This window comes from Copidosoma floridanum, unplaced genomic scaffold (genome assembly GCF_036245765.1).
Source record: "Copidosoma floridanum isolate Cflo_tuat_1 unplaced genomic scaffold, Cflo_Japanese_pri ptg000005l, whole genome shotgun sequence".
NCBI classification, from domain to species: domain Eukaryota; kingdom Metazoa; phylum Arthropoda; class Insecta; order Hymenoptera; family Encyrtidae; genus Copidosoma; species Copidosoma floridanum.
In genome coordinates, this window is record NW_028321882.1 from 2,955,037 (window position 1) to 2,979,080 (window position 24,044).

Consider the following 24,044-nt stretch of genomic DNA (forward strand, 5'->3'; position numbering starts at 1 on the left):
AAATAACACAAGCGCCAATCCCCACACAACCCGGGGCGCTTACTGGCCGCTTTGTTAATTAATATAACAAATAAAATAACACATGCGCCAATTCCCGCACAACCCGGGCAGCTTACTGGCCACTCTTATTATTAATTAAAAAAATAATTAACGCAAGTGCCAATCACCACACATTCCGGAGAGCTAGATGATGATTTTGAAAATTAATAAAATTTATAAAGTAATAACACGAATGCCTATTACCAAACTATAAAGAGCACTTACTAGTTGCGCTTGACTTTATTTATCATTTGATGTTTTCTCCAAACTAATAATGCAACCAGTAAGCGCCCCGGATTGCGTAGGTATTAGCGCTTGTGTTATTTTATTTAGTCAATTAATAAACAAAGCGGCCAGTAAGCACCCCGGATTGTTTGGTAATTGGCACTTGCGTTCATTGTTTTTACAATTTATAAACAAAGCAACTAAAAAGCGCCCCGGGTTGTGTGGGGATTGGCGCTTCTGTTATTTTATTTATTGTATTAATTAACAAAGCAACCATAAAGTGTTCCAGGTTGTGTGGTGATAGGCGCTTGTGTTATTTTATTTAGTCAATTAATAAACAAATCGGCCAGTAAGCGCCCTGGGTTGTGTGGTGATTGGCACTTGCGTTAATTATTTTTTTAATTAATAAACCAAGCAACCAAAAAGTGCCCCGGGTTGTGTGGTGATAGGCGCTTGTGTTATTTTATTTATTTAATTGATAAACAAAGGGGCCAGTAAGCACCCAGGGTTGTGTGGTGATAGGCGCTAGTGTTATTTTATTTTTTTTAATTTATAAACAAAGCGGCCAGTAAGCGCCCCGGGTTGTGTGGTGATTGGCGCTTGTGTTATTTTATTTAGTCAATTGATAAACAAAGCGGGCAGTAAGGGCCCCGGGTTGTGTGGGGATTGGTGCTAGTGTTATTTTATTCATTTGATTAATAAATAAAGTGGCCAGTAAGCGCCCCGGGTTGTGTAGAGATTGGCACTTCTGTTATTTTATTTTTTATATTAAAAAATAAAGTGGCCAGTAAGCGCTCCAGGTTGTGTGGGGATAGAAGCGTGCGTTATTGTTTAATGCATTTTATTAATTAGTAAAGCTTGTGATACTGCTTTAAGGTGCGTTGAGTTATTGAAATAAATAGCTTAGGATTAATTTATCAAGTTATGGTGTATACAATGTTGTCTAGTTATCTGGGGTTTTGAGTCTTGCTCCATATAGCCAATTTGAATTTCCCGCAAGTTTGCCAGTCACATTTGAGAGCACTGATTACACCCAGGGGCAGCGAATCGCTGCCAGCGATGGGATATAGTTCCAGCCAGATTTGAAAATTCTCTAGGACCCAACCTCTCTGACGTGAGAAATCACTAGATCAAAAAAAAATGGTACCGAAGGTGACGCGCGATATTCAAATAAGGTCCAATAACACAAGCATCCATCACCTGTTGACCCGGGGCGCTTACTGGCCAATCTGTTAAATAAATAATTATTAGTAAATAACACAAGCATCCATCACCTGTTGACCCGGGGCGCTTACTGGCCAATCTGTTAAATAAATAATTATTAGTAAATAACACAAGCGCCTATCACCTGATGACCCGGGCGCTTACTGGCCACTCTGTTAAATAAATAATTATTAAAATAACACAAGCGCCTATCACCTAATAACCCAAAGCGCTTACTGGCCACTCTGTTAAATAAATAAATATTAATAACACAAGCGCCTATCACCCAATAACCCGGGGCGCTTACTGGCCACTCTTTTAAATAAATAATTATTAGTAAATAACACAAGCGCCTATCACCTAATAACCCGGGGCGCTTATTGGCCACTCTGTTAAATAAATAATTATTAGTAAATAACACAAGCGCCTATCACCCGATAACCCAGGGCGCTTATTGGCCACTCTGTAATACGACTTCCCTTTCTTTGAGTATAACCCCGGTTAATTTGTGGTAGTAACAATCGGCTAAGAATATTATTTGTACCGAGGAAACTCTAAGATTAGGAACCAACATACAAACAATGATTGTGTTTATATGTCGGAGGGCGGGTTCGTGGCCCTGTGTAAAAGAGCGAAATTGCTTAACTTTGCCGATTATATACAATACTTAGAAAAAATTTATTATCAAGTTTCAAAATTTATCTGTTGAATAATCAATTAATTCCTGCACCATATACAGCAATTGTTCATTGATCATTACTTTATTGAGTTTTCCGGAATATTTCCTTAATTTAATTAATTTAATAATTTAATATCTTTTTTTTTACTTATTCAATATTTTTCTAATCTAATATCTTTTTTTTTTATTTTACTCCTGTCTCCTTTTGGGGTTCAGATAATATTCTCAGTTTATTAAATGATTTCAAATCTTAACAGCTATTTTCTAGTTTTTATCTTAAACTATAAAAAGGAACTCGCAATCTTATATGGAGGGGAAGGTTTGCTTAAATAAGTACAATCAATTTATTTTTTATTATCTTATATTTATTCAATCATATGATTCTAAGGAAATTATATCTTAAATTTTTACATGTATTAATTTTATTTGAGTGATCGCAATTTTTTTTACGTTAATAATAAAAAACAATATATACTATACTCGACAATTCACTTAAAATTTATCCGCCTTTTTAATAGAAAATTTTACAAAATGACAATTTGAAATTTCCCTCTTTAGTATCTTTGCTAGAACACGTTAGGTTAGACTAATACGAAATTTTATTACAGCCGCGGAAAGTTAGTGTCAGGTAACTACCTATCCGACCAAGTCACGTAAGGTTAGGTCGTTCTCAGGGCCCTTGGGTGTCTTGAGCACTGCTCAAGTCATCAACCCAGGAACTTCGCCTAAGAACGTGATCGCTAACCCTAGTGCCTCGACTACTTGGGGGTGCGTCGTCTCCACGCTTAAAGCGGTCGAGCACCGAAAGTCCAAGTAGGTACCGGTTAGTGGAAGTGTTACCTTAGTGATGGTGTACACACTTACTTTTCAGCTATCGGCCTTCGTACTTCGTCTCTTCCTTTCTTCGTCTCTTTCTCTCCCTTCGTGCTCGTCGCGGTATGGTACCGGTGCACGGGAAAGTTCCAGGTCTGGGTGAGCAACGGATATACCGCGTCCCAGGGTCGCTGGAAGATGAACTGCCTTTGCATTGCGCAATGGTGCCTTTTATGCTAACGTTATTTCCTTTTGAGTAGCAGGTTTTCCCGCACTCTAGCGTTTTCTTAACGTACTAGACGCACATTCCCCGCGCGCGGCGTTCAAATTTGAATTTGAAAATAGGAATTTTTATTTTTTTTTATAAAATGAAATATATGTATGTACAAAAAATTTGAATTGTCTATTAGACGGATTTTTTATTATAAGAAAATACAATAAATAAAAGAATATAAGTATAAATGTAAAGCGTGTATTATAAATTCTAGATCGTAGAAGTGCCCCCTTGCATCTGCCCCCTCTAATTTGTGAAAATAAAAAAAATATTTTTCTATGAACAAATTAGATTAGAAGTAACGAGTTTTATTTATTGTTATTTACCTCGTATATCTGAATGTTTTGTACTGGCTTGAACTTTTTACGGAGGCGATGTGGTCGAGGCTTGTTTAAGGGATGAGGTTGTGTGATGGTTTTTGTAGGTGTAGCGATGGGTGTGGTTGTAGGTGTCAACTTGGGTGTGGGTGGCGTGTTTGTCGTGTTTTCTTGTGTTTTTTTGTTTTGTTGACTGAATTTGGAATGAGGTGGGATGACTATGATTGATTTGATTTTTGGTTGTGTGGGTGGAATGATGGGTTGGCTGATTTGAACAGGAGCGCAGTCAAAAAGTCGGGAGCAGGTGGTTTTTGTTTTGGTTGGTGGTGGACCGAAAAGTTCGTTGAGGGCGTCTCGTAATTTTTTTTCGATGGATATTGATGTGGAGGTTTCATGAAAAGGATGAGTCGTGAGTGGTGGTGGGGTTTGGGTTAGGGGTGGGGGAAGGGGAATCGTAGGAAGGATAGATGTAGAGGGTGCAACGATTGGAGCCTGAGTATTTGTTGGGTACGGGAGCCCCATGACCCATTGCTCCGCTCGTATCTGCTGGATTTTCGTCATTTTCTCCTTTTCCCTTTCCGTTCGTGCCATGGAAACTTGTCTTCGTTGGTCACGTGGCCCATGGGAAACTGTTTGGAGTTGCTTCTCCCTTTCCTGTAGTTTTTCTAATTTTTTTTTTATTCTTCTTTCGGCATTCTTCCCCATCTATTAAGGGTTTGTTGTTTATGTATTTATGCTTATACGGTTGATATTTGTCCCAAACTACTGACGACACTGACAACACATTTTCCCTCACCTCATGCTGTTTTATTATAATGTGAGGCGCTCGAGGTCCTCAATCGCGATGTCATTTTCGATATCGATATAATCATCGTGTGTCTCCGTATTCGTTTCTCGCGGCGGATTTTTTGTAGGCGACTGTGATGGGTTACGTGGGCCTTCTGATGGACCAGGGTCCATTTGTGACTGGTTTAATTCTCGTAATAATGTCTCTAGGCGTTGTTTAGTCCGCTTTATTTTGCGGTTAAGCCGTTGTTGTTGTCTCTTTGTCCTCATTCTGTGTAAAGTAAGGACGCAATTCAATACCATGAAACATTCCCCTGATTTTATTTTGGTCGTTAGTTAAAATAAAGGTGGAGTGATTTATAATTTTAGTGATGGTATAAGGGCCTTCATATAGTTCTGAAAATTTAGCAGTAATCCCGCTTTCCGAAAACGATACTGGGTTTGTTTTTATTAGGACTAGACTTCCCAACTTATAATCTGTGTATTTCTTTAGTGTGTTATGTTTATCTGCCCTTTTTCTTCCTTTTCTTTCAATCCTATTAGCTGCTAAGTTAACTTTATCAATGTAGGGTATTGGTGTTTTATCAGGGGCCTCGATATGCTTATGCCAAAATCGTATAGGTAAGGTGTCTAGTTGTAATTCTGTAGGGGTGTATTCTGTTGTGTCATGGTGGCTTTCATTTATACAATTTTGGATAAAATCTACCCAGTTTCCCCAATTTTTGTGTTTGTCTTTGACTAATACTCGAAAAAATCGTCCTAGCTCCCGATTCACCCGTTCAATTGTATTACTTTGTGGGTGTCGTATAGAGGAAAAACAAATTTTAATCCCGGCTTCTTCGAGTGTTTTCCGCCACTTATTCGCGGTGAACTGAGTTCCGTGATCTGATTGTATACGATTAGGTTTACCATATGTCGGGAAGTAGTGATTGAATAATTTTTTAATTGTTGTTGTCGTGTCGGCTCGCCTAATCGGATACAATACCACAAATTTCGTAAAAACATCGATTACGGCCAAAATGTGGCGCACCCCTCCCCGTGAAATGGGCAATGGTCCATAGAAATCAATCGAGATTAAATCTTTGGGTCCGTCGGGTAGGATTGGTCGTGTTTCAAAATGTGATCCCGTAGTATATATTTTTGTTCTTTGACACGTATCGCAAGTACGAAGTGTTCTTGCTGCAAATTTTTTAAATTTTGGATATGCAAAATCGTCTTTGAGCATTGCTACACATTTATTGGCCCCAATGTGTGCATATAACTCATGCACTTCTATAATAATTTCTTTGGCTAGGCATGTTGGTAGGAGAATTTTCTTTCTATGATTACATAATTGATAGAGGATTTCTCCTTCCAGTTTATACCGGGTATATTCATGTCCATTCTTTATTTTTTCTTTAATGGCGCGTATTCTTTTATCCGTTGATTGTAAGTTTGATATGTCTTTAAATTGTTTTAATATATTGTTATCCGGTTTTCTAGTTAATATTGTAAATATATTAAATTCCTCAATCCTGTTTTGGTCCTTTTCATATGCGTATCTACTTAATGAATCGGCCGCAACGTTTTCGCTTCCCTTGATATATGTTATTTCAAAATTATAATCCTGAATGGAAAGCATCCATCGCGTTAATCGGGCACTTAAAAATTTGCATGACATTAAATATGATAACGCACGATGGTCACATTTAATATAAACCTTGGTACCCAAAATGAAAGAACGGAATTTGTGTAATGCCCAAACGATTGCTAATAATTCAAGTTCTGTAGTAAAGTAATTTTTCTCCGCCCCTTTTATCGTACGACTGGCCATGTATACTACCCTTTCGTTTTCATCTTGATCTTTTTGGCATAGGATAGCTCCAAGTGCGATATTACTCGCATCGGTATACAATACAAAGGGTTTGTTTAAATCGGGGTGATTTAAGAATAAATCGTCGTGGAACAGTTCCTTTACTCTGTTAAAGGCCTGTAAATGCTTGTCTCCCCAATTCCAGGTTTTTTCCTTGCGGATCAATTCCAGTAATGGTTCCATTTGTCCCCAAACACTATGTGAGAATTTGGCACAAAAGGTTACTAACCCTTGAAATCCTTTGATTTCTTTGGCGTTTCTGGGTATTGGAAAGTTTTTTATTTTTTCTATTTTTTCCGGGTCGGGTTTAATACCATGTAGAGATAGCATATGTCCTACAAATTTAATTTCTTCCCGACAAAATTCGACTTTTTTAAAATTTATAGTTATATTTTCGTTTGAAATTCTTTCAAAAAGGATCCTGAGGTGGTTCAAGTGTTCAGGAAATGTTTTAGACACACATAGATAATCATCTACAAAATCGATTATAAAATCTCGGATACCATTGAGTAAAAAATCAGATGCTCTAGTTAAAGCAGCGCTACTTATCTTCAAACCGAAAGGCACAACCTTGAAATGGTACGTTCTTTTTTTATGCGAAAATGCCGTGTATTTCCGTGATTCTTTGTGCAACGGGATCTGCCAAAAGCTTGTTGTTAGATCAACGCTTGTCATTACCCCAATGTTACTACATTTCCTTAACACTTCGTCCATTTCCTCGGCTCCATCGTGATCACTTACTAGTCGTTCATTCAACTTTCGTGCATCAAGGCATATTCGTACCGAACCATCAGATTTTGAAACTATAGTAAGCGGGTTTACGTATACGCTATCCGAGTGTTCTATTATATTAAGTTTAAGCATTCGTTTAATCTCGTTATCGACCTTTTCTTTTAGCTTGGTGGATACAGGGTAAGGGTATAAAAAGTAAGGTTCATCATTAGTGACTTTCAATTTGTATGTGTATGACTTAAATTGTCCCGGTTCTTTACGAAAAATATGTCTATAATGTTTTATTAAGCATTCAAGTTGGTTCTTCTGTGTATTATTAATGTTTTTTAGCTTTTGTAATTTCTCAGATATCTCGTCATCAGATATTTGTAAATCTGTAACCAGAACCTCATCATTGGAATTACTGAGCTCTGATTCGTTTTGGATAAATTCTATTGTGTCTAGTTCTTTTTTATATGTATTAAATTGTATTACCTTATGTTTATGTTCGTAAGGGAAAATAATTTCGTCTTTGTCTAAGTGGATTTCTACTTTATTTTTCTTTAAAAAATCAATTCCTAGTATGCAACCCCGAATCAGTTTTGGTATTATAAGAAAGTCAATCTCTAAATGAATATTTTTTATTTTTACTTCTGCTCTGAACTGTTTTTTAACTTTAAGTGATTTTTCACCGATAAAACCGCATGCTTGGAATCCAATTACCGGAAGGGTAGGGAAAATTTTCCATGCCTCGTTATATTTTTCATAAGTGTCTTCAGATATACATGTGAGTTTACTCCCCGTATCTATTAAGGCCTCTAGTTCAACGCCTTTTATCTCAATATTGATTTCCGGGCATAAAAAAGCTTTATTGGTTAACTGATTTTCGCTGTGTGGTTCTTCTAGTAGTGTCTGTCTTAAATCTTCGAATACTGTATGTATTTCTGGTTTGACTACTGAACAACTTTTTATTTGATTTTTATGGCAAATTGAGTAGGAATGGCATGCATTTGTAACAATATTAGACTTATTCTCCTCAGTCACTTTTTTTTCAAGCTGGTTATCAAATGGAACCAAAACTGTATATGTACGAGGTATCAAACATTCTTGAGCCTTGATAAGTAGATTCCCTTGATTATTGTTAATTTTCGACGTTATTTTTAAATTTTTATTTCCATGTGGTAGCGTGGTAGTGTGTAAGGTGTTTATGTTATTTTTTTGTTCGGGCTTGGATTCATAATTTTTTAATATACTTGTCTTTGTAATGCCCCCTCTGATCGTTGTATCCCATGAAGTATAGGTTTGATAATCTTTAGGGGTTTGGGATACAACGTCTATTCGTTTTCCTGATTTGGGATCTCTTCAATTAAATTTATTTGAGTTCCCTGGGTCCCTCGATTGTATGAGCTACTTTGTGGTCTTTCTACGTATGGTCGATTGGAATTATTATTGTTGTTGTTAGTTTGTTGACCTGAGTTCGTATTTCGGTTTATGGTGGTATTATTTGTATTGTTACCGCGGTCACGCCAATTGCTATTGGGAGGGTTTGGTGTTGAGGCTCGGAAGTTGCTATGATTCCGCGTAGGGCTTGAGTTTATTTGTCTCCCGGAATCTATGTATGAATTTTCTCGAATCGAAATTGAGCTATTTAACGCGCCTACTGCATCCATAGAATCTAAGAGTTTTATGAGATCGTCAATTTTGTTAATTCCCCGAAGAATTATAGACTGCTGTATGACTTCGTCAAAATGATTTGCGAATTTCTCAACGGCCTCCGCTTCAGTGGGTGGTGCTGATAACATCTTCACGTAACTATACAAATTTAACACGTATTCACTACGGCTCATATTATTCGTGGCTTCGTATGCATTCCATTCGAGCGCTCGACGAACTTTAGCTTGTACCGTCGTGTTCCAATATTTATTAAAAAATAAAGTTTCGAAATCATTCATGGAATTTATTCTTTCTTCGATGTGCTCAAACCAATCAAGTGCCGGGCCTTTTAATGCTTGAGATAATACTAATTTAATCGTGTCAGTTTCTATGGAAGTTATTTCAATGTAAGTTTTTAAGGCTTTAAGGAATTTGATTGGTCGATCACTTGCAGCTGCGCTAAAAGTGGGTAAATCTACTTTCAATTGAGAAACTCCTCTGCCTTGTACGTTATTTAATTTTCGGGTGATGATCGATTCCACGTCTTTTTTGTGTTGGGCGATAGCCTCGTATATGCGATCATCTTCCTGTTCTAAATTGACTATGGCTTGTGTTTGTGCCGTGACTGTTTGATTGAGTTTTTGGAATGTTTGTGTTGTTTTCCCTATGTTTAGTGCGAGTTGATCGAATTGTTTGTTTAAGTTATCGAGTATTTCTGATTGTCTAATAAGTTCTGCCTGACGTTGTGCGTTTTTAGTACGTATTTGATTTTGTGTTTGTGTGAGTCGTTCTATATGGGTCTCCAGTGCATCGTACGTATGTGTAAGTCGCATCGATTGTTCTTTCAGTGTGTTCGTTTGTGTGATGACTTTATTTACTTTGTCAATAATTTGTTCCGAATTATTCTCGGGGTTGAGAGGTAGGATTTCAGCCATTAGCTGCTTTTGGACCCCTATAACCTCGAAAATATTTCCATCATTTCCACCCACTGTATTTGGCTGAGGTGACTCCTCTAATGGAAAAATTCCACTTAAGTTATCTTCGTTTTCCCCGTGGATCTGAGCCGTTACTTGTTGTGTTTCTTCATTATTGCCCCCTCGTCGTGTTTTAACCATTTTTAAGGCAAACGAATAATATAAAACTTTTAATAAAATTTAATAATGTGTTTATTTATAATATAATACAAGCCAAAGTGGTACTAAACTTTTCTGTGACTTTATGATCACTTTTCAAATTCTCTATCGATTCAAATTCGTTTGGAAAATCCCGTAGTGCTCGATAATTCGGGAGTTTTTTATAAATATGTGTAATTTCCGAATCAAGGAAGGTGAAGTATCTGTTAAAATTACAATCAGTTAGATAAAATTTGTTGAGTTCGTTGGCTATTTGAGTAAGGTCTTTTTGTCGGACTAATTTTAATTTATTTATTTTTCTGTTAATAGTATCTATGACTGGCTCTAGGGAATATATGTGTGTGATTTGTGCTTCGAGTTCTAGTAGTTGTTGTTTTTGTGTAGCGTTTTCTCTCTCGAGCTCCTCAATTCGTCGCACTATTGCCTGATAATGGAGCCCAGAGTACGCAGTTGGCTTATTATTCGCCTTGGATTTTGGCATCTACAACATATTGCGGAGAAACTAATATAAATTTTTTGCACCCATTCAAACACTCCCTCTTACAATTGCGAGTCCCACCAGGGGTACCATTTACGACTTCCCTTTCTTTGAGTATAACCCCGGTTAATTTGTGGTAGTAACAATCGGCTAAGAATATTATCTGTACCGAGGAAACTCTAAGATTAGGAACCAACATACAAACAATGATTGTGTTTATATGTCGGAGGGCGGGTTCGTGGCCCTGTGTAAAAGAGCGAAATTGCTCAACTTTGCCGATTATATACAATACTTAGAAAAAATTTATTATCAAGTTTCAAAATTTATCTGTTGAATAATCAATTAATTCCTGCACCATATACAGCAATTGTTCATTGATCATTACTTTATTGAGTTTTCCGGAATATTTCCTTAATTTAATCAATTTAATAATTTAATATCTTTTTTTTTACTTATTCAATATTTTTCTAATCTAATATCTTTTTTTTTTATTTTATTCCTGTCCCTTTTTGGGGTTCAGATAATATTCTCAGTTTATTAAATGATTTCAAATCTTAACAGCTATTTTCTAGTTTTTATTTTAAACTATAAAAAGGAACTCGCAATCTTATATGGAGGGGAAGGTTTGCTTAAATAAGTACAATCAATTTATTTTTTATTATCTTATATTTATTCAATCATATGATTCTAAGGAAATTATATCTTAAATTTTTACATGTATTAATTTTATTTGAGTGATCGCAATTTTTTTTACGTTAATAATAAAAAACAATATATACTATACTCGACAATTCACTTAAAATTTATCCGCCTTTTTAATAGAAAATTTTACAAAATGACAATTTGAAATTTCCCTCTTTAGTATCTTTGCTAGAACACGTTAGGTTAGACTAATACGAAATTTTATTACAGCCGCGGAAAGTTAGTGTCAGGTAACTACCTATCCGACCAAGTCACGTAAGGTTAGGTCGTTCTCAGGGCCCTTGGGTGTCTTGAGCACTGCTCAAGTCATCAACCCAGGAACTTCGCCTAAGAACGTGATCGCTAACCCTAGTGCCTCGACTACTTGGGGGTGCGTCGTCTCCACGCTTAAAGCGGTCGAGCACCGAAAGTCCAAGTAGGTACCGGTTAGTGGAAGTGTTACCTTAGTGATGGTGTACACACTTACTTTTCAGCTATCGGCCTTCGTACTTCGTCTCTTCCTTTCTTCGTCTCTTTCTCTCCCTTCGTGCTCGTCGCGGTATGGTACCGGTGCACGGGAAAGTTCCAGGTCTGGGTGAGCAACGGATATACCGCGTCCCAGGGTCGCTGGAAGATGAACTGCCTTTGCATTGCGCAATGGTGCCTTTTATGCTAACGTTATTTCCTTTTGAGTAGCAGGTTTTCCCGCACTCTAGCGTTTTCTTAACGTACTAGACGCACATTCCCCGCGCGCGGCGTTCAAATTTGAATTTAAAAATAGGAATTTTTATTTTTTCTTATAAAATGAAATATATGTATGTACAAAAAATTTGAATTGTCTATTAGACGGATTTTTTATTATAAGAAAATACAATAAATAAAAGAATATAAGTATAAATGTAAAGCGTGTATTATAAATTCTAGATCGTAGAAGTGCCCCCTTGCAGTAACATAAATAATTATTAGTAAATTACACAAGCGCCTATCACCGTATAACCTGGGGCGCTTATTGCAAATCTAGTAAATAAATAATTATTCATAAATGTGTCAAGCACCTTCTTCCTGATGATCCAGGACACTTATTTGCAACACTATTAAATAATAAAAAGTTGATTAATAACATATTTAACATATCACAATTTTGATTGCCTATCTAGTAGGACAAAAAACTTTTTAATTGGCGCTCTTGTAATTACTTGATAATTTAGTCTTCAATAGTAGCCAGCTAGTACCCCGGGTCATTAGGTGATAGGCGCTTGTGTTATTAATAATTATTTATTTAAAAGAGTGGCCAGTAAGCGCCCTGGGTAAACAGGTGATAGGCGCTTGTGTTATTTACTAATAATTATTTATTTAACAGAGTGGCCAGTAAGCGCTCCGGGTCAACAGGTGATAGGCGCTTGTGTTATTTTAATAATTATTTATTTAACAGAGTGGCCAGAAAGCGCCCCAGGTTATTAGGTGATAGGTGCTTGTGTTTTTAATAATTATTTATTTAAAAGAGTGGCCAGTCAGCGCCCCGGGTTATCAGGTGATGGATGCTTGTGTTATTGGACCTAATTTGAATCTCGCGCTTTACTTTTGGTACTATTTTTTTTTTTGATCTAGTTAATTCCCACGTCAGAGAGGTTGGGTCCTAGAGAATTCCTAAATCTGGCCGGAACTATATTTCACCGCTGTACAGGGGTTTCTCTGATTGGTCAAAACTCCGATTTAGTTCTTTCTCGCATAATAGCTAATAAGCAGTTAGTAAATTACAATGTGCCACCTGCCACATTGTTGGCGTGTCATTGCCGTCATTGGTGATGGAAACGAGACAAATATATATTATAGGCGGCACAAGTCTTCCGTTTTTCCGCCAACGGATCTCTTCGGCACTCTCCGCCGTCTTTATACCTTCAGTCGAAGCACGAGGCTACGCAGCTACAGTACATAACATACATTGCAGTTTTGGCTCTTTGACGTTTATGTATTGTAACTTACATCCAAAAGTGCTGGTGCTTGGTTGGCAAGTGTGCAACTGTGCTCTTGAGTGATTGTGAGCAGCGTGAGCTGCGTAAGCGCATTTTGAGCGCAAAAGTGCTATACTTACCTAAATATATTGGTATATAAATTATATAATATATAAAATATTTTGGAAATATAAAATACTTTGACAACACTCACGAAGTGCAGTCTGTATCTATATTGTGTTGAGTAGTTAGTGTTCTTGTCGCATGTTTGATTGTAAGTTGTATCCATTTGATTCGCGCACCGAAATAATATATACTTACGTGGTGCTCTCTCTGTGCTGGATATATGCTTACTTATTTACTTCGGTTCGAAAGTTTTTAAAACGCCTGTGACAAGGCCAATGGTGAGACAAAAGTAACGGAGCTTTTAGCACGTGGCAGCAACAACAGCAACATTGTATATATTATACAATCGTGCAATTGCGGCTTCCGAAGAGCCCAAGAGGAGAGAAAGGAAAGAAAAACCAACGAGTAAGCCCGATTAGCGTTGCCGTCGGAGAACCGGACTAAGTTAATTCAGGTCACAGATACAGGTTTCGGTCAGTATCATATACCTATAAGTAATACTTAACACTTGAGAGAATGTTCCCGCGCGGGCGACTAAATTAATCATATAGAGTATTGTAAGTAGGCATATTGCCTTCAGGTCGGGCCTGATCTTTGTCTCTGGAGACGAGCCAACGAGGCAAGCCAAAGCCAGGGCGGGAATTGGGTTTTACAACCTCACGACGAGCGTCAACGCGCACTCTTGCCAAGTGTGAACGTCCGACATGCTTAGTGTGGCTCAAGCACGTCATCGTCCAGCCGAAACGCCGGCTTTAACATCGCAACGTTCTGCATCAGGTGAGTCTTACTTTCCTTTTACACCCAAGTACTAAGTATACACACACTATCATTTATACAGCTTAAAACTTCATTTTTTATTTTTCCCACTTACGCATGAGTGTGTACATTATATATATAAATATATACGTTCTTGCTTCATACTCGCTAGCTCTTCTGCTTCTATTTATTCTGCCGCTGCTCTCTGCACATGATGGCTCCCTCTCATCATTATGGTTATTCTGACAAACGGAGTGTTTCTACATCTTATTGCTTTCGTGTCAACGTCAAGGTGTTAACTTAAAACTTTACTCCGCTTAAATACTTTTTTTTTTTTTTTTTTTTTTTTTTTTTTTTTTTTTTTTTCCAATCAAGTTTTCGTCACGGTAAAACTGATAAGTAGTCTAATTACTTACCTATTATACTTGATAACAGCAATCCGACTCTTGTGATATACATATGCATACCCACATATACATAGGCACACCGGTAGACTGATTATCAAGAGCGATAATACAAATATTTTTGTAATTATTTCTAGAAAATAATTTAACAAAATGTTAGTAGCAATATATTAAACACAAATTTAATTCATTGGGTGGCCTCCTTATACATACCTTCTAGTCTCAACTGAATATTCTCAACATAGTTTTCCTCATTGTCAAGGTTTTGCTACTTGCTGATAATGCAATACTCTGGTTCCGTGCTTCTGCGTTTGAGCACATTAGATCTCTCAGGTGACCATGGATGTACTGTAACAGAAAAAAATTGTTATTTGACAAGTTTTTTTATTACAAATTATGAAGTTGGACTTTGTACACTACGGTTCATTAAATTTGTGTTTAATATATTGCTACTAACATTTTGTAAAATTATTTTCTAGAAATAATTGCAAAAATATTTGTATTATCGCTCTCGATAATCAGTCTACCGGTGTGCCTATGTATATGTGGGTATGCATGTGTATATCACAAGAGTCGGATTGCTGTTATCAAGTATAATAGGTAAGTAATTAGACTACTTATCAGTTTTACCGTGACGAAAACTTGATTGGAAAAAAAAAAAAAAAAAAAAAAAAGTAATTAAGCGGAGTGAAGTTTCATGTTGACACGTTGACACGAAAGCAAAAAGATGTAGGAACACTCCGTTTGTCGGAATAACCATAATAATGAGAGGGAGGCATACTCAAGGCATTCAACACTTAGGAAAGGGATGGCTGGCCCCCTAATACATACCTTCTGGTCTCAACTGAATGTTCTCAACATAATTTTTCTCATTGTCAAAGTTTTGCTTCTTGCTGATAATGCAAAACTCTGGTTCCGTGCTTCTGCGTTTGAGCACATTAGATCTCTCAGGTGACCATGGATGTACTGTAACAGAAAAAAATTGTTATTTGACAAGTTTTTTTATTACAAATTATGAAGTTGGACTTTGTACACTACGGTGAACCGTGAACCGGTAAAAGAAAGGCCCCGGGGCCAAATTCATTAAGCGCTTATCAGGTAGCTGACCAATCCCAAGACCGACTTGGCTATTAACGACCAACTAAATGAACGATGATAAATATCCATTTTCACTTCGTTACATTTGTACGTTGAAAATCATTGCAAAGGCATCAGTCGTAGCTTATGTTTTCCACAATAAGTTAGTGTCAAAGAATAGTTATCTGTTCCACGAGTATCACCTCGAATATTCACTTTTTGAAAATCATCGCAAAGGCATCAGTCAAAGAATACCAAAACAAACAAGTTGACCAAGGACAGGTTGTGCAGTGCGATTTCAATACAAGAAAGAAAATGGCATCATTCAACTTGGACACCGATTGCACGTCCGGCGTGATCGGTCAGAAACTGAACCACTACCGGTGGACGGTATTTCTGAGCGACATCAGCCAAAACGGGAGAGTAGTGTCGCCAGTGTTCAAGGACCCTTATCTGGGCTACAAGTGGCAGCTCCAACTGACCACCCAATCGTTCCCGTTTGCACAGTCTTCCGAAAAAACGGAATACGACCAGATATTGCATTGTAATTTGAAAAACGAGGAAAAAATCGAGTGTGACGTGGAAGTGCGGTTCCTCAACAACACGGGCACGCGGAGCTTCCAATTCTCACGGACCGAATGGTCGAGTGAGTCCACGATGCTGGAGTGCGATTGCTTCGACACGAGGGCCGGGCCACAGGTGTTTATGGTGGAGTTTTGGTTTCACAAGGTCGACGTTTATCTGACGATGGATGTCGAGGAGGACGACGATTCGGGAAGCGACTGGGAGGAGTTGGACGAACACCCGAAGAAGTACGCTCTGTTGCGGCAAAAAGCCAAGGCGTTCGACGACTACAAGATGCTCCTGGACAACGAGCAGTTCAGCGACGTGGTTGTCGTGGCTGGTGGTAAAATGATGTACGCCCACCGGTGCGTCCTGGCGGTGAAGAGTCCGGTGTTCGACAGCATGTTCCGCACTTTGATGGTGGAGCAGAAGACGAGCACCATCCACGTCGATGACATTGAGTACAAAACTCTGCGGGAAATGCTGCGGTTCATGTACACCGGGGAGGTCAAGGGTTTGGGTGACGTGGCCGTTGACCTTTTGTACGCGGCGGACAAGTACCAGATCGAGCAGCTAAAAAAGATGTGTGTGGACAAACTCGTGAAAAAAGTGAGCGCCGACAACGTTGTCGAGTACATGGTCCTCGCGGATAGACACGACGTTGACAGGTTAAGGCACAGGGCTCTTCGGTTTATCGCGACTAATGCGAAGAATATCATCAATAAGCCGGATTTTGTAGATTTAATGTTGACCCAGCATCCGATTTTTTTTGATATTTTTAAGGCAGTAGTCTCCCAATGTTGTTGACCACGTTGCCAAAAATTGACATTTTATGTTTTACCCGTTGTGCGTGACTTGTATAGTATGTAAATATAAGAGAACTAAATCGGTACAGATCGATGTACTTAATATATGTATATATTTTTTTTTGTAAAACAGAATATGTGATTTTCTATGTCATATAATTGAATTGTATTGTAAGACTCTTTGAAAAGTATGTCGTTACATGTAAGATTTGGTGCAATTTGTTTTTTGCTCCAAAATGATGTACATCTTTAGTAACACAAGTAGTCTTTGCAAAATTTTAAAACCAATTAAGTTCTACAATCGATACAGTTTGTCATTAATACGTATCTTGTAACAGTCTAATATTTATATATGTGTATATTTTTTTAAAATAAATTTTACACCACTTTACTTATGATTTTGGTTTTTATTTCACATCTGATAAAAATTTCATGCTGTGCTATTTAATTTTTCGTATAATTTGGTACAGTGACTGTTGTACTGATAACAAAAATATATATGCTTTAATATACAAACGTACAATCAATCCATTTGTCATCCAAGAAAACAAGTGTGGTTATAAAACACACATAAGTTTTAAATTAATCGCTACAAGTTGGGTTGTTTTGAGTAAAGGCAAAATATTTTACACCAAAGTATAAAAATATTACTTGAAATTAACAGAATCAACAATAACTTTGATACAACCTCGTATGTAATAATATAAATATATTTTCTTCGGCGCAAAAACTTTTATTTTTACTTGGATTAACAAATTTCACGTTTTTTCTTAACATATGTCTAGATCACGTGGTGAGGCCTATTTATTATTTTATATTTTAGCCGTGTTTCAAGAAACAGTTATCACATCAAGTAGTACCTATTTATGAAAGTATACATTTTTCAAAAATACCATTGTGCTGCACACTTTTGAGTGATCGACCTCCTACATATTTACACTTTTGGAGGTAGATTTTCGGAAAAAAGATAAATTGTTAACTTGCCGCAAACAGTACAATCAAAGTTATCTTTTTGTTTTATATCTACAAGATTAGTTGCGGCTGGTTTATAATTAATGAAATGGCTCTTCTGTAAGTATAAGTAACAATTTATTTGATCAGCGCCATCTAGCGTTGCGGATTTTTGAACTAAAAAGTAGCCCTAAAATTCTCAACGAGAGTTTCAGGCATTTTTGGCCCTAGAGCAAAACAATAGATTATAAACAAGCCGTAATAATTTTCATAGATGTAAAATAAAAAGATGATTTCGTTTGCACTATTGGCGGCAAGTTTACCATTTGTCTTTTACCCAAAAGTACTAACATATAAAAGATCAACATTTAGGTAAAAGACGTATTGAAAACTTGCCGCAAACAGCATATACAATGTAAACTTTTTATTTTGTATTCACATAATTACTGCCGTACAAGCAGAAAATGTCTAACGCTGATATGCTGCAGAAAAACTGATATATTTGTTTGTATAGGAAGTAATATTCTTGAAGATCAAAAGAACTAGATTATTGTTTTAGAATAACTTCATCAAGCCTCGTAAGTAAATAACAAAAATCTTGACTAAGTGGTGTTTTTAATTGTCGAGCCATATTTGCGTATCATTTCGTAATTAACAAAATAATAGTCTTATTGTTATACACAATTTTTTGGTTTAATTATTTTTGGGATTGAATTTTTCGGAATATTATAATGACAAATCCTTATTTCAAGACCAAAAATTAAAAAATTGAGAATTCCATGTGAGTAGTTACAATATTTTGTCATTTCAGTAATTAATAATAGTAATGATATTAAGTTTTATTATTATTATTATTGTAATAATAATAATTTTATTGTTATAATTATCATTATTATTATTACTATAGATCATATAGTATTGCTGTACTATAATAGCAACTTTATAAATAACAAAAATAGTTATGGTTAACATCTATGAGGCTCTTTTACCGTCAAGCTTCAATCAGATGGCGCCAGGGTACGTCGCGACTGTCATAGCCGTCTCACTCACACAACATTACTTTTCAGTATTGTATGTACATAGGAAATTAAAGTGTAGTGGTAAAGCGCAATATTTGAAATTTTGAAATAAATAAGGAAGACAAGAAAGAATATTATGGGAGCTTAAAAGTTTCGGAATTAAAGAAGCTTTTGAAAGGGAAAAGAGCAAGAGTCAGTGGAAGAAAAGCAGAACTCGTGGACAGGTAAGTGTACATTTTAGTTTATATTTACAAGGCTATTTATGTATTTGTTTACTAATGATTAGTCTCCCATTTGCTTCGAGCCACTTTTTTTTATCACACTATCAGAAGGAAATTTAAATTGCACTTCCTTATCGCAGGATATTACACTGCACTTCATTTTTCCTACTATCTTTAAACGTAAATGCAAACAACAGCAATCATTTACAAAGGTTATGTCTTATGCTTTGCTCATCACACAGATAGGCTCACAGACACAATACACTACTACTGTAAATTTGACGGTGTGTAAGTGCAACGGCCATGACAGCCGCGACGTGCCCTGGCGCCATCTGATTCAAGCTTGACGGTAAAAAAACCTCATTGAAATCGAATATTAGGTTATGTATTAGTAATTATACAAATATATTTATAAATTAGACATTACTGCTCTCTAATGCAATTTGCACTGGCTTCCCTATGATTATACATTTTTTCTTTTTTCAAGTGTCTATAAATTGTAATTCAAATTCTCGCGCTTTAGAACGGGATCGGTTTGGACTTGGGAACTGGAATCGAAGATGCAAGGTGCTACCAACTTAAACCTTGCATCCTCGGAAAAAATATTTTGTCTCCGAGCGCTGCGGCTCTGCTGTAGAATGACTTTGAAATTGTCTGTAATATAATAAATCTAAATCTGACATTTTATAAAACAAAAGTACTAGCCTAGTTTTAGGCACAATGTCGCCGACCCGTCTCTTGGAAGAATGTTACATAAGCATTCGTTTGTACACATTTAAAAACTTTATCCTCATCTAGTATTTTTACATTTGCATCATCATAACAAAACCATTCATCTTTGTGTTTCACAAAACTAATGTAATGTCCCGAGTCTATGCTGTCACCAATGTGTGATATTAATTATACCAACAGGTTCATATGATGGAGAAAGACTCAACTCTGAATCGTTTTGTCTGAAACAAAGCCAATACTATATTAATGATACAACAAATTTTTGTACAGCATACTGGTAAATTAAAAAGACTTACATAACAAGGCTGTCAAGCTGCAATAACCGTGGAATATCAATTTTAGTCGATTTTTTGTTGATGATACCTTCGCTAGTCATTTGATACCGCTTTATTTGAGCCATCAAAATTTTTGGAATCTCCTTTAACTTGGTATCCATAGTATGTCTATCGTGCTTGCATGATTCACACGTCAGTTCTCTTTGTTCCGTATGGTAGGTTGTATTAATCATGTCAATTAAGTCAAGAGTACCATCACAATCGTCGGACGGCAAATCAATCAATAACATTAAATTTTCTATGTTTTGTTGTCTTTTCTTAGAGCATTAAAGGCAAGAATAATTTTCTACCATGTATAGTAAAAAATTGTCATCAATGACATTAGGCCTAGCTTCAGCTTTATCATTTTGAGACTTTGGTGAGGAAAGAGTTGTAGTACTTCCCTTTTCTTGTTGTTCATTATTTGTTACATGACTGCTTCTAGATTGACCTGTAGATGCAGAAATATCAGCCAATGCTTTTATTCAAATCATGTGAAGTACTTTGTGACTTTCTGGGTGTGTCTTGCTCATTATTAGGTATATCTTCAATTTCATTACTATGTGATTCTTTGGACTTTGTTTCGAATTCCGTTTTAATAAAATTCAATAGATTCATAAGAAATTCAGAAACGTCTTGTTGGGCTTTGGATGAATAGCCTTTGTCTAATATTGATAACTCCTCTTTGAAATGACTATAACAAAAAATAACACAATTAAAGATTGCAAAAGAAACTAATAAATCGTGTAAGGAAGCAAGCTTAGCGTTAATTACTTACTGAAAACTTGTATTGTAAGCGTAGTTTCTGGTCATTCCTCTTTTCCAGTAAAATTGAATACTTTCAAGTGACCTTGTCAATTTAGAACAATTAGATATATCTAACAAGCTAATATGGTTGAAAACAGGTAGTCGAAACAAAACTTGTAAAGTTGCATTAATCCAACATCTGTTTTCTGTTACTGGGTTTGGCAATCCATGAGCATAGTAGGGTTTGTCTTTAGACCAATAAGTTTTAACGGGAATCCCAACATTACTGAAGAGATAATAATCACAGACAGTAGGGGCAGTTGTATAAGTAATAATAGGTGTTTGCGGTTCTTCAAACAATGAAGAACATACCTCGGGATATGTGGTTTGGTCAGAAATGATTTCATCATTGACTGGAATTGTAGATGAAATCAATTTTCCATCCTTGCTGTAGTTCTCTAAATCAGAGTTAGTAGCAATTTCGTTTCCAACTTCTTGCTGTTTCAATACTTCAGCAGCTCTTTCGAGCCTTGCTTGAGTTTTTTTATGTGATCTGCGCTTTTTTGGTTTGGATTCCGAAATTTTGGCTTTAGCATTACTTAAACAAGGCTCAATGGAAACTTCTGGAAGATCAGCAACCAACTTGGTTGATATTTGAGCCTCTGATTCATCAAGCTGTAAACATGCTTCGGAATCTTTTGCATGAACTTCATCAGGCAAACATAAATTATGCAATTCATCTTAGTTTAGTACTTGAATACTTCCAGTTCGATTAATTCTCGTCAACTTAATTTCTTTGTAATTTTCAAGATAACTGAAATCATTATTTCTAGTTAAATTGACGGATGTTTCTTTAACTTTCTCATCTTTGAGTTTTTCAAAGCTTTCATCACAAGCCTCTTCATAACTTTCGTCAAAAGAATTGGGAATGTTGATGTTGTATTGATATATTTCCTTGATTGCAGTTGAACCCCTATTTTTAGAAATAAGCGTCAGAGTAACTTCTAGTCTCAACTGAATGTTCTCAACATAGTTTTTCTCATTGTCAAGATTTTGCTTCTAGCTGATAATGCAAAACTCTGGTTCCGTGCTTCTGCGTTTGAGCACATTAGATCTCTCAGGTGACCATGCATGTACTGTAAGAGAAAAAAATTGTTATTTGACAAGTTTTTTTATTACAAATTATGAAGCTGGACTTTGTACACTACGGTTCATCAAATTTGTGTTTAATATATTGCTACTAACATTTTGTAAAATTATTTTCTAGAAATAATTGCAAAAATATTTGTATTATCGCTCTCGATAATCAGTCTACCGGTGTGCCTATGTATATGTGGGTATGCATGTGTATATCACAAGAGTCGGATTGCTGTTATCAAGTATAATAGGTAAGTAATTAGACTACTTATCAGTTTTACCGTGACGAAAACTTGATTGAAAAAAAAAAAAAAAAAAAAAAAAGTAATTAAGCGGAGTGAAGTTTCAAGTTAACACGTTGACACGAAAGCAAAAAGATGTAGGAACACTCCGTTTGTCGGAATAACCATAATAATAAGAGGGAGGCATACTCAAGGCATTCAACACTTAGGAAAGGGATGGGTGGCCTCCTAATACATACCTTCTGGTCTCAACTGAATGTTCTCAACATAATTTTTCTTATTGTCAAAGTTTTGCTTCTTGCTGATAATGCAAAACTCTGGTTCCGTGCTTCTGCGTTTGAGCACATTAGATCTCTCAGGTGACCATGCATGTACTGTAAGAGAAAAAAATTGTTATTTGACAAGTTTTTTTATTACAAATTATGAAGTTGGACTTTGTACACTACGGTTCACCGGTTCACGGTTCACCGTAGTGTACAAAGTCCAACTTCATAATTTGTAATAAAAAAACTTGTCAAATAACAATTTTTTTCTGTTACAGTACATCCATGGTCACCTGAGAGATCTAATGTGCTCAAACGCAGAAGCACGGAACCAGAGTATTGCATTATCAGCAAGTAGCAGAAAAACTTGAGAATATTCAGTTGAGACCAGAAGGTATGTATTAGGAGGCCACCCAATGAAATAAAGTTGTGTTTAATATATTGCTACTAACATTTTGTAAAATTATTTTCTAGAAATAATTACAAAAATGTTTGTATTATCGCTCTCGATAATCAGTCTACCGGTGTGCCTATGTATATGTGGGTATGCATGTGTATATCACAAGAGTCGGATTGCTGTTATCAAGTATAATAGGTAAGTAATTAGACTACTTATCAGTTTTACCGTGACGAAAACTTGATTGGAAAAAAAAAAAAAAAAAAAAAAAGGTTTTTAGCGGAGTGAAGTTTCAAGTTAAAACGTTGACACGAAAGCAAAAAGATGTAGGAACACTCCGTTTGTCAAAATAACCATAATAATGAGAGGGAGCCATCATGTGCAGAGAGCAGCGGCAGAATGAATAGAAGCAGAAGAGCCAGCGAGTATAAAGCAAGAACGTATATATTTATGTATATAATGTACACACACATGCATAAGTGGGAAAAATAAAAAATGAAATTTTAAGCTGTATAAATGATAGTGTGTGTATACTTAGTACTTGGGTGTAAAAGGAAAGTAAGACTCACCTGATGCAGAACGTTGCGATGTTGAAGCCGGCGTTTCGGCTCGACGATGACGTGCTTGAGCCACACTAAGCATGTCGGACGTTCACACTTGGCGAGAGTGCGCGTTGACGCCCGTCGTGAGGTTGTAAAACCCAATTCCCGCTCCGGCTTTAGCTTCCCTCGTTGGCTCGTCTCCAGAGACAAAGATCAGGTCTGACCTGAAGGCAATCCGCCTACTTACAATACTCTATATGATAAATTTAGTCGCCCGCGCGGCAACATTTTCTCAAGTGTTAAGTATTACTTATAGGTATATAATACTGACCGAAACCTGTATCTGTGACCTGAATTAACTTAGTCCGGTTCTCCGATGGCAACGCTAATCGAGCTTACTCGTTGGTTCTTCTTTCCTTTCTCTCCTCTTGGGCTCCTCGGAAGCCGCAATTGCACGATTGTATATAATATACAATGTTGCTGTTGTTGCTGCCACGTGCTAAGAGCTCCGTTACTTTTGTCTCACCATTGGCCTTGTCGCAGGCGTTTTAAAAACTTTCGAACCGAAGTAAATAAGTAAGCATACATCCAGCACAGAGAGAGCACCACGTAAGTATATATTATTTCGGTGCGCGAATCAAATGGATACAACTTATAATCAACCGTGCGACAAGAACACTAACTACTTAACACAATATAGATACAGACTGCACTTCGTGAGTGTGGTCAAAGTATTTTATATTTCCAAAATATTTTATATATTACATAATTTATACACCAATATATTTAGGTTAGTATAGCTCTTTTGCGCTCAAAATGCGCTCACGCAGCTCACGCTGCTCACAATCACTCAAGAGCACAGTTGCACACTTGCCAACCAAGCACCAGCACTTTTGGATGTAAGTTACAATACATATACGTCAAAGAGCCAAAACTGCAATGTATGTTAT

At 36.5% G+C, this 24,044-nt stretch overlaps 1 pseudogene; it reads right to left on the reverse strand.

Annotated features, from left to right (window-relative positions):
* Positions 1-14,350: 14,350 nt before the first annotated feature.
* LOC149375645 (uncharacterized) lies at positions 14,351-23,194 on the reverse strand (annotated as a pseudogene).
* Between the last annotated feature and the right edge of the window lie 850 nt (positions 23,195-24,044).